Consider the following 12,070-nt stretch of genomic DNA (forward strand, 5'->3'; position numbering starts at 1 on the left):
TAACCGCTCCTCCTCTGCGCTTGCGCACTCCGTAATGTTGCGACTGCAACGTGGTCATGGGAATGATACAACGAGACCAGTTATCCTCTGTATTGTTTACCGTACGGGTTAGCTCTGTGGGAAATCCGCAGAAGTTTCCCTCTCTGACGTTTTCCTGTTTTTCTTGCGCGACTACCGAATGAAGTGGTCGAATGTCTACCATTCCTGTTTTGTGCTCGCTAGGACTTGGGTTCAACTCTCGGCCAGAAGACCGTCCATTCTGAACGAGGTTTTTGCATGGCACTACATGCGAATTTTGGGTTAGTACCTGAAATCGTAACACGGTTTTTCCTTCGAAATCCTTTCGAATTCATCGAACCATTCCATTCTGTATGTTCTAAGTAAACCAAGAATAAACTTAACGTGACTTGGAAAAATCAGCATTTTTTTTTACTTATCTTTAATATTTTCTGATTTCTTTGGAGCAAATTCATTGCGATAATAGCAACAGCTGTTCAGAAAACGAAAGAAATGAACGCGTGATGGGAATATATCTACTTGTACGCGTATTCGTCTTTCGAAAGTACTAGGCAAATTTATATTAAATTTGGCGTTGGTGTCTGCACTACAATTGTCAGGTGAATCTAATTTTGTTTTTTACCGGTCCAATGAAAGTTTCTACTCCACGCGAAACTGAAATCGAACTTCGTAATTTTTCTCAAAAACAGTGCGCCACGAAAACATAATTGGTTCATGATCATCAAATTTAGAGTAAATTTCTGGAGCTTTTATTCAAGATTTTTTTTACATGCAGAATAGCCTGTAAAAGTAAAGGTATCCCTGAGCTTAATTAAATGACACGTCATGAAGAGGTATGGGGTAGTGGCGATATAGCTCCACTATTTTTGACCTTAGCATTAGATGGAGGTGAGCGGTCAGCTTCACGCCACGACCTCTTTACCCCCGGCGAAATAGCTCCCGGTGCACATTGCATAGGAGGCTGAATGGGCCCCAGAGCTGGTCTGGACGTTATGAAGAAATTAAAAAATCTTATTCCCCTGCCGGTAATCGAACCCAGGCCGTCCAGCCCGTAGTCCGTCTCCTTACCGACTGAGCTAACCCGACTCGTAATGTCGCATTATTTAATCACATACGTGGAAGCATAATTTGTATGTTCTGCTTTGCGATTTCTGTCTGCAATGAGCGGATGTGTAGACCAGTCATGTATGAGAAATTGCGACGAGCGCTGAGTCTAAGCGTGGATCTAAACTGGCGCTTTGTAACGGGCCCAGCTGAGTGGGAAACGTGTCTGAAGAAGAACTGGAGGCTGTGGGCAGGGTCCGGATAATGGCCACAGAGGCGTAACTGCCGAATGAAGCACTGTACTGTTATTTACGTCTCCGCTTCAGCAAAGTGAAGCAGTTGGACGTGGTGAAGTATGCGCTCAGTCTCGCTTCGCGTGAGTGAAGGCAGACATCTGCTCAAGCGGTTAGTCGCTGCCTTCCCACCGCGGCAGCCCGGGTTCGATCCCGGGTCTAGTCAAGTGCGATTTCTGGTGAACAAAGTGGCGCTGGGGCAGGTTTACTCCGAGTACTTCGGTTTCCCCTGCCAATCTTCATTCCACCAATTGCTCCGCAATCACCCTCACCTATCATCTGGGGCTGGTACAATAGGGCAGAAGTGGCCGCAGTGCAAAGGACTTAGTCCCACCTCACTAGCATTACAAAAATATTTAGTTACTTACTTACTTAATCCGTTCCTCTTGTACCTTTACGGTGTCCATTTTGGTCGTTTTACAGACGGCAGGACTCCTTGGACGAGTCATCAGCTGGTCGCAAGGCCGCAACCTAAACACAGGCCAACACAACCACAGAATAAACACATACGCATACCGAACATCCATGCCTTGCGCAGGATTCGAACACACAAACCCGACTTCCAAGTGAGCGAAGATAGTTCATGTGTTAGACTGCTCGGCTACCGTGACCGGCTAAATCTGCTACACTTTAATAAAATATGTTCCACTATGGAGTTCTAATTATCCCTGCGCTTAACTAATTAAGCACTACACTACGAAGACGTGTGGAGGAGTGAATGTATAGATCCACGTATTCTTGACCTCGGCACCAGTTAGAGGACAGTGGTGAGCTTCACGCCCCGGCCGCTGTACCCCCGGTACCCATTAGATAGGAGGCTGGGTAGTACCCAGAGCCGGTCTGGACGATGTGGAGAGGAGAAAATCTTGCTCTAGCTGGGACTTTAACCCCGACCCCTAGATCATCCGGCCGCAGCCAGTCGCTATACCGGCTGAGCTATCGCGGCTCCTCATTTGTACCTTTACATTTGTCATGTCATATATATTCCGATAGACGCTTCCTCCGAAACGACGATGAAATTCTACTGGGTCACACCGCGTCACATTCCAGGAGTTTTCGTTATTCTGCTAAGACTCTGGTTGCAACTGACCAAACTTAAAATCTTAATGCTGTTTTGTAGAATAGACCTCTGGCATGAAATTTAGATTTAACCTGTTATAGACACTTTTTACAAATGAAACATATTGAGTGGCACTTGAACAACTGAATAATTTGAAGAATGCCTTCTTCTAGGACGTGGCACCGTGTACATGTAGTGTAAACCAACGTTTGGAAAGAAAGTATTGCCTCCATCTTCAGGGTAGAAAAATCCGCGAGCGAGGGACCAGCGTNCGGTTCCTCGCCAGCGGATTTTTATACCCTGAAGATGGAGGCGGCACCTTCCTCCGAAATGTCTGTTTACACTAGCTCTATACGGCCCCACATCCCAGAAGACGGTATTCTTCTTAGTCATCGCCATGAAAGTCTCAAATATTACATACTGAATAATTTGTCCGCTGCTCGAAGTTTATCACTGTGCAGTTCGTGAGAAGAGTTATTCTTATGCCCTGAAGATTGAGGCGGAAATTTCCTCCGAAACGTTGATAAACATCTGCCAGACTGTATAGTCACATCCAAGAAGACTTACATAGGTGCTCAGGTTTCGACCGTTACTGAACTGCATATCAGCTTCATGATGTCGGAGCACTTGAGCTAATATCTTCTTGCTAGCTGCTTAGAATTCCTAGCACGGCGCCATGTTGAAATTGGAACGCTGCTGGTAGCAGGTCCTTGTGCTTGTTTGCGAGCTACGTCCCTATATATGGTTCAAGCTGGAAGTAACATGTCTGTCCTAGCAGTAGTACAGATTAATTGACCTCTGGGGAACAGGTCTACACCTGTCGGCCGGCATTGGAGTCGACTTGCGACATGTATGGCTTTTTAATACCCTACTGTCCTTACTTATAGGCTTATGAGGTCACCTTTCTCACCAGAACCCACCTCAACGCCGTACTTTATCAGTCTGTGTGTCTGTATATGTGTCCCCCCCCATCGTTGCAGAGTAATGGCTCGGTAAACACGTTCCCGCGACAACGAAGACACGCAGCAATACAAGAATTGTTGGACGCGTCGTTTTCTATGCGGATCGTGTCGTAAGAAAGGGGAGTCTGTGGGTTTGTCTGTGTATCCCTCTATCGTTGCCAGGTAACTGTTTAGTAAACACGTTTCCGCCTCAACATCTGTGCGGGGACTGACAAATATGACAACATTGTTGCTTTAAGAGAGCTCTGTTTGTGCATTAAACTGACGGCAACACTGTAATTCGTAGTTAGCGTTCAGTTTGATGAGACGCCATGTAGCCAGGCAACAGTGCACCGACGCTTCGGAGGAAAGTACTGCCTCCATATTCGGGGTCCAAAAGTGAGACAAACAAGTTCTATGTGCTTGGCTTGCTCTCCGTTCCGGAAGACGGGGGCAGTTATTTCTTTCGAAACGTCACGGAACTTGTACCGGATTCATAGTCACCGCCGCAGGAGCCACAAATTCAACACAATTGGACCTCATTATGACATCCTTAATGAGCTGAAGCGTGTTCCTACACGTACGTACGCACTATGTATGTATACAGGGTGTCCGTGTGTTGTCTTACCGTACCTACATCCGTGGCAGCTGTGTGTGGGAGGCTGAAGACGCAAACCACATTCTGGCCTAAATGTATTGCGAAGTATGACCGTTGACAAGACTACCAGAAACCTGTGGCACGTTGGTGACTAGGTGAATGTATCCCTGTGCATAGTGGAGCACGACGTCGTTAAGGCGGACTCCACGCATTCATAATATCGGCACTAGGTGGACATGAGTTGTCAGCTTCACGCCCTGGGCAGAGCACCCCGGTACCCACTGGATAGAGGAGGCTGGGTGGGACCCTGAGTCTGTCTTGACACTGTACAAAAAAGAGAAGAGAATCTCTTGCCCCTCTCGGGAAACGAACTCCAGTTCCTTCGTCATCGAGCCCGTATCCTGAGCCATCCCGGATTATTTGCCCCCTACATTGGTCTCCGCCCAAAAATATGTGACGAGACAAAGAGAATCTTGTGGTGGTTGTGTTGATAGATTGCAGTGGTAACTATGTTTACCGGCAGCTTAACGTTCTGCAGTTCTTCAAGATAAACACATTGGTTTTATAATCATCAGTTGACTTAAGTTTGTAACAGAAATGATCTGTGTTTTCTTTGCAGTAGGAACGGAACTTTGTAAACACTTCTGCGAGTTTCGCCTCTCGAAATATAAAGGACACTTTTCGTTAATGCGACTCATTACTTCAGGCATTCGCACAGCTGGGAACATTACAGTAGGCCACGCTCAAATACCGTGCTGTAAAACTCGAAAGTGACGTCATTCGAGCCTAACGACCCAAAGCAAAGTTTGAAGACGCGCTGAAGAGGATTCGTTTGTTTGTTATGCATTTAACGGATTTGACGAGGATGTCTGCACCTCAGAAGGAAGAAGCAGCAGGAGACTGGATGGTTTCCATGGTTTGTGCTCCGCGCCAAGTGCTATTAGGGCGGGCAGATCAAAGAGGATGAGATGGGCGTGTAGCACATATAGTAGAGAGATGCGTACAAGGTTTTGGTGCCAGTATCAGCAGGACAGTGACCAATTAGAAGATAACATGGAAACGTTGAATGTGAGGTTAACACAGCGGTCACTATGAAGACTTCTGTCTTTGCGATATAGCGCCTTGTAGCCCGGTGAAAGTCAACAGACTGTTTCAGAGGAACACAGCTCCTCCATCTTCAAGGTCTCAGAGCGTGTCGAGCAAAAGAATAAACCATGACTGATGGGAGGAGCTGTATCTCTTCGTCTGCTTCAAGATAGGGTCCCGTGGAGGGCTTTTGTGAGCATGGTAATGAACATACAGGTTCCATAAAAATCAGGAAATTTCTTGCCCAAGTGGGCCCATTGTTCAAGCCCCGGATGACAGATGAGAGAATTGAGCATTTCTGGGGTGAGAATTGACAGGGGAAACCGAAGTACCAGTAAAACTTCTGCCCCATTGCCACTTTGTCCACCACAAATCCCGCATGGACTGTCCTGGGATTGAAACCGAGTCTCTGCTCTGAAAAGCCGTCAGCCATCCTCCTGATCTACGGTAGTTTCTCTGAAACGTCCTTGAGGACACAACCTTGCACGAAGGAAACCTCGTCCAGCGAGATCACCGGTGTGGTGATTTGCTTCCATTGTATGTTCGGAGTAGAGTCTGGCAACTTCTGGTGATGTCCGCGTCATAGCTAGTCGGTTAGTCGCCGGCTTCCCACCGCGGCGGCCCGGGTTCAGTGACGGGGCAAAGTGGCATTTGGACAGATTTTCTCCGAGTACTTCGGTTTCCCCTGTCAATTCGCATTCCACCAATTGCTTCACAATCACCATCGTTTATCATCCGGGACAGGTACAATAGGCCAGAAGTGGCCGCAGTACCAAGTGGACTCAGTCTCACCCATGAGGAAAAAAAAACTTCTGGTAATGACGTAACGCGTCAACGAAGATGTTTCATACGCAGTGATTCACTTCAGCGTTACTGAAGCCGAGAACGTCCATTTCTCTGACGTTGTTGTTTTCTAGAAGCAGAAGACAGAATTTCCCATCCATATTAAATAACTTAAGTGCATATCCTACGGCGGTTGCAGATTTTCCTACTCATCCACCTGTGTCCGCTTTGTGTTTCATTACAATTGAGGTCACGTGTTCGCCGAAAGGTTGAACGAATTCCAGCTTGAAGGTTTTGGGCGGTACACTTTTCATGCAGAGTTGCCACATTCCGACGAGACAAAGAAAGGGCTGTCAGTTGTAATTGGCGTCGTTACACTGCAGAATTGGTATTTGCTGCGACGGCTGTGATGTATGAAGGTTGTTACTGCTTCCTGTGGTACTGCAGCCGTCACTTCCGGTGCTCTCTGGGGTGGAGTGCAGGTGAGACAGAGGGAGACAGACTACCTGCGGAATGGACTTCGCAGTTGCATGCTAAAGCGACATATACTCGATTCTGTCCGACTGTTATGAAGAATTCATAATCCTCAGCTCCATGAAGCCCCAGACAGTTTTAAACGGCATTTAAATATATGATTCTTGAAGGTAAAAGGAAGACGGAGCCGATCACATTGGCCGCGCGGTCTAAGGCATGAACTAGCTTCGCCCGCTCGAACACTAAGATCGTGGTTTCCAGTCCCACTTGAGGCATGGATGTCTGTGTGCGTTTATTCTGTGTTTTGTGTTGACCTGTGTGTAGGCAGCGGCCTTGCGACGGGCTGATCCCCCGCTCACAGATGGCGGTGAGGCTGTCTGCCTTACACCCCGGCCGCCCTTTACCCCCAGGAGAATTGCTGTTACTCGTTTTTGAAAGCGGACAAGGTCCAAAGGGTTGTAGTGCCAGAGAGGGAGAGAGAGGGAGAAGACTGTGAAGTCCACATGCTTAATTAATTAAACACCATGTCATGAAGATGTATGGGAGAGTGGAGGTATAGCTCCGCCGTGCCAATTGTACTGGTGTTTGTTTTTAAAGTATACTCGTGTGTGTGTGTGTTTGTATGTACGCGCGTATAAACGCGTGCACAAATACTGCTGTTTGCTTTAGCGGTGTCTAATTTCCGCGCGGTTTTATATAATTGTCAGTCTGCATGCGATATCATAAACCAGTAGCTACTTAATTATCTCCGATTACAGAATATCCACGGCTGGTCGGTTCATAACGTTTCGGCTGATGCAGTGTTTAACAGCAAAAACATCAGTAGACCAAAATCAGTGAATGTTATTTACTGCAATACATTCCTGGCAATGATGTTCCCAATTGCGTATGTGTGTGACAAATATGATGCTATCCTCGTTTTGAATTCTAAATAATTTGTTTGCTCGTTGAAATTGATTTTGTACGACAAAAAAAAATAAACCAGTTTTCCGACGGATTTCCTGAATTACTGAGGCCGAGTGGAACACGGAAAAAATGTTAAACCTTTTCTGTAACGAGAGATCAACCAGACGAATCCCCATCTGTTATTAGCCCCTCATATTTCCCTGATATAATTTTTGTCATCGGTAAGCCAGTTGTTCCGCCGGTCACGGTAGCCGAGCGGTCTAAGGCATGCACTGTCTTCGCTCACTCGGAAGCCGGGATCGCGGTATTCGAATCCCACTCAGGGCATGGATGTTTGTGTGCGTTTTTCTGTGTTTGTGTACAGGTAGAGGCCTTACGACGAGCTGATCACCCGCCCAAGGAGTCCTACCGAATGTCTAAGATCTAGTGAAACCGAAGTGAAACGGAGAGTTTCATGGAGGCAGGCCTAGGCCCAAATGAGGGCTGTAGCGCCAGTGAAAAAAAAAGGCCAGTTGTTCTGAAAACATCAAACGTTGTTTCTCCCGATAATCTTTCCAAACACCAGATATTAATAAACAGAGCTGTCTCCATAAGATTACGGTAGATACATACTAACGTTTCGGAGAAACTTCCTATTTCTGTCTTCAGTATGGAAGAGAAGTTTCCTTGGAAGCTTTGGCATCCTTACTCCAAACTATATTACTTCCCAGAAGACTGCAATCTTGACACTCACCGAAAACCTCAAATCTCACTGAGCTATCCCGGCTCCTAAGATTAGACAAGTTAGGAAATGTATCTTCTGAAGTGCGAAGTTCATCTCAGCAGTATTAAGTGTTCAGTTCGTACCCCACAGGAAACACAAAGACCAGCTGTTTGAATAAACAATCACTGTATATTCTAACAATCGTACGGAACTTACAAATGTATTTTGTGACAAAAATGCAAATATCTTTTAATGTTAAAGCAAGTGGCACATATAGTAATCACTGTGGACCGAAAGATTAGTGGAATTTTGAATGTGTCGAGAAATTTTAGTAACATTTCCCAGTATCAAATTTGATGAAAATCTGTTCCGTAGATATCGACTTGTTATATGCGGAAAGACAGATATGGTAAAGCTAATAATTAATATGAAGTTGCCCTTGTGCTTTATTAAGTAATTAAGCTCTCCGCCATGAAGACGTATGGGGGAACAGAGTTGTAGCTCCACCATTCTTGTGTGGTCAGCTTCACACCCCTCTCGCTTTACAGCCAGGGAAAGAGCCCCTGGCACTTAATGGTTAGGAGGCATGAGGCCCGCTTCTGCAACTTTCCCTTGCTGACGCGACAGAAATTCATAGAAGTTAATAGTAGCTGGGAAAGTGAATGCACTTGTTGTTGTGTTGACATCCCGCTTAATGGTTACAGGCAGCACACACACACACACATACACACACACACACACTCGGCTGCGTGGTCTGTTCTGCTGCTGTTTCGCGGCAATTTAACGTTACCGCGTTACGAATTGCAATATCCGGTCCGTATGAGCGGTCGCTTGGAACTGAACAGATGTTCAACACAGAAAAAATCGCCCGTACAACAGTTGTAATGTCTTAGACCTGAACCCGTGATAGCTGAGTCGGTACAGCGAGTAGGGTACGGGCTCCACAGCCGAGATATCACGGTTCGATTCCCCAACAAGCCTAAGGGATCTTCTGTACTCCACATCGTCCGCACCCGTTCTGGAGTCCAGCCAGCTTCCTGTACAATGTGTGCTGGGGGGTTAAATGGCCGGAGCTTGGATCTGACTACTCATCTCCACCTAGTGCCGTGGAACTATATCACCACCCCCCCCCCCATACGTCTTCACGGCATGATGCATCACTAAGCCAAGAGATAATTTTATCTCTTCTTTTGGTCTGGAGTTGGAAACACGTGACACTTAATGTTATCACGCAGTTGTCTATGAAGATTGTTGTGTTCTGGAATGTGACGCCGTGTAGTCTAGTAGAGGTACCAGCGTTTCGGAGGACCACGACTCAAGACAGAAGAGAAACTCTGAAGATGTAGGCAGCAGTTCCACGTAAATGTTCTCCACTGAAACATGTGTTTGGTTCTAGTGTGACCATCTCGACGGCATAGAATGACTGTGACATACGTGCATTAGCTCCAGCGTGGGTTCATACTCCATTCGTATGTACGGATGTACAGTACATGTATGTAAACGAAATCTAAAGCTATCCCTGTAACAGGCCTTGGAGGCCCATACAGTTGTCAGTAGTCGAGGCTCCCACATGTTCTCTAGACAGTCGGCTCACAGATGGCGGTAAGGTTGCCAGCCTTACGCACCGGCCCCGTTTACCCCCAGCAAGATTCCTGGTACTCATTTCTTTTAGAGGCTAGGACGACCCCAGGGCCATAGCGCAGCTGGAAGGATTAGGTAAACTGAAAATTTCCACCTCATCAGGACTCGATCCCGCGACTTTCCTGCTTGTAGCATAGTGCCTCTGTGCCCCATATATACATATACATCTTCAATACGAGTACAGGAGATTGCCGATACACCAGGGTGTTTGTTAGATGCATGCATGTTTCATCTTCCCGCACGTGCTACATGTCCAGTTCGTCTAATCCTTGATTTGGCCATTCCGGTGGTATTTGGTGAACAGTGCAAATTCTGAAGCTCCTCGATGTGTACTTATCTCCATTCTTCTGTTACTTCTCGAACCCCATTTCGTGCTTCAAAAGCACAAATGTTGTAAAGTTTTCGCGTAGGACAGACGTTGGACACCCCTGTGTCGCTGTAGTAAGTGCAACAAAGAGGACAGACTTTTTTGTCACCTTCCTTTATGAAGGAACCCCGGATCTGCCCGTCCTATTGATGATTTTAAGTTCACGGCGTCATTGCCTGCGAAAGTGACTCAAGTGACTTGTGACCGAACCCGAAGTGCGGGACACACCGCGTTGTCTGCGTGTGCCCGGAGAGTCCTGTAAACACACGGGCAACGACCGACCATAATACTTGTTTTTTATGTATATTGCTTAAAGAAGTGTAAAACGCCTAACGTTTTGCTCTTCCTTGTTGTCTGTATATTATAGTGGTTCTCAAACTTTGGTTCGCGACACCCTTTAGGTACGGCAGTTTTCTCAATGCTGCTCATCGCGCACACAGAACATCACGTAAGCTACGTTACTAAGTTGTCGTTGGGACTGGTAATATTTGTTCCACATTTATTTCATTATAATTCGGGAGCCGGGATTACTCAGTTGGTATAGGAACGGCTGGACGACTGGGGTTCTATTCCCGGCAACGGCAAGTTTTTTCTGCCTCTCTTCACAGCCTTCCGGCCGGCTCTGAGTCCCACCCAGCCTCCTATGCAGTGAGTACCGGGGTAAAGTGGCCGGAGTTTGAAACTAACCACTCACATCCATTTAGTGCCGACGTGGCATACCACCACTCTCACATACGTCTTCTTGGAATAGTGCTGAATTAATTAAGCACAAGGATAGTTTCAGAATATAGCCAAAGATAGACCCTGAGGATTACTGTTTTCTGGGGCGTGACACAAGTTAGGAACAGGCTTCTTCTTCTCTGAGAGTGGAAGCAGCAGGTTCCTCCGAAACGCGGTGCTTATCTACCACATAAGATGGCGTTACGTCACACCTTCATATTCACAACATGAGTACCATGATGAGATTCTTTTTTATTTATTTATTGTAGGATATTTACAGTCTACTCACAATGCACTAATACAGAGTAATAAGCAACTGTTAGGGCGTTGCGTGGCTCCGTTACCTAGAATACGTCTTCTGGCCACTGACGTTTGAGTCTTCTGTTCTCTAAGGGTTGAACGGCGAGTTCTTTTATTAGTTGGTGTTCACGATGCACAGTGCGGTTTGTGTATTTGATGGCTTCTTTGTTTATGGCCTCATTTATATAAGGAACTCCAAGATCTTCGTGGAGAGTTTGGTTTGCTACGAACCGTGGAGCCTGCTGGATGGTTTGCTGCAGCCCCACAGTTCTGTACCGTACGTCTATATGGGTGTGGGTATAGTTTTGTAAATGAGACATGGAAGAATGGTTATGGATTATGAATGGGCAGGGATGTGGGAGGAGAGCATAATGACATGATGTAAGGTATAGTACTGTTCTGGGCCGTGTTGTCTGTTGAGAATCAACTGACGTTTCGGAGGAACATCTTGCTTCCATCTTCAGGGTCGAAGTATAAGCTACGCAAGAAACCAGCGTCAAAGCATGAGACAAGCAGAGTTGACTTTAAACAGACTACACGGCGGTATATCGGTAATGTGCCGGAAGTTGGTGTAGAAGGGCCGAGGGAGACAAGTGGACCTCCGTCAGATTGGCATGAGCAGGTAATGTGGCGTATATGCCACTCTTACACTCAGGCAGTAATGTAAATGAGACGGAAGCGCCGCGGTAATGTCACAGACGCAGAAGAGCTTGCTCGCTCTCGTAATAACCGCGGAACAAGAGCAGAGGAGAAAGGGGCCGTACGTCGGTCAGCCTGGGAAGGTGTGACAGGTGTGACCGGACCTTGCCTGTAACTTCGCAGTTCCTGGATGTGACGCCGTGTTGTCCGGTAGAATTTTAGCGACGTTTCGGAGGAACGTTCCTACATCTGCTCCGTTCGATTCTCGGCCCAGGCACCGATAATCCTGCGTGAGATTTTGCGTGGTTTTCTTCAGTCCATCCAGGTAAATGCCGGGGGTAGTACCCCGATTAGGCCACGACCACTTCCTTCTAAATCCCAACCAATTTATCATAATTTACGTATCATCCTCCTATCCGACGCTGTGTAGTCTCGATACTGAAAACATCGTTAAATATGCAACCTACCTGCAAGGCCAGAGAGCAGTGAGCATGAAA

The sequence above is a fragment of the Cryptotermes secundus genome, unplaced genomic scaffold (genome assembly GCF_002891405.2).
Source record: "Cryptotermes secundus unplaced genomic scaffold, Csec_1.0 scaffold318, whole genome shotgun sequence".
Lineage (NCBI taxonomy): Eukaryota > Metazoa > Arthropoda > Insecta > Blattodea > Kalotermitidae > Cryptotermes > Cryptotermes secundus.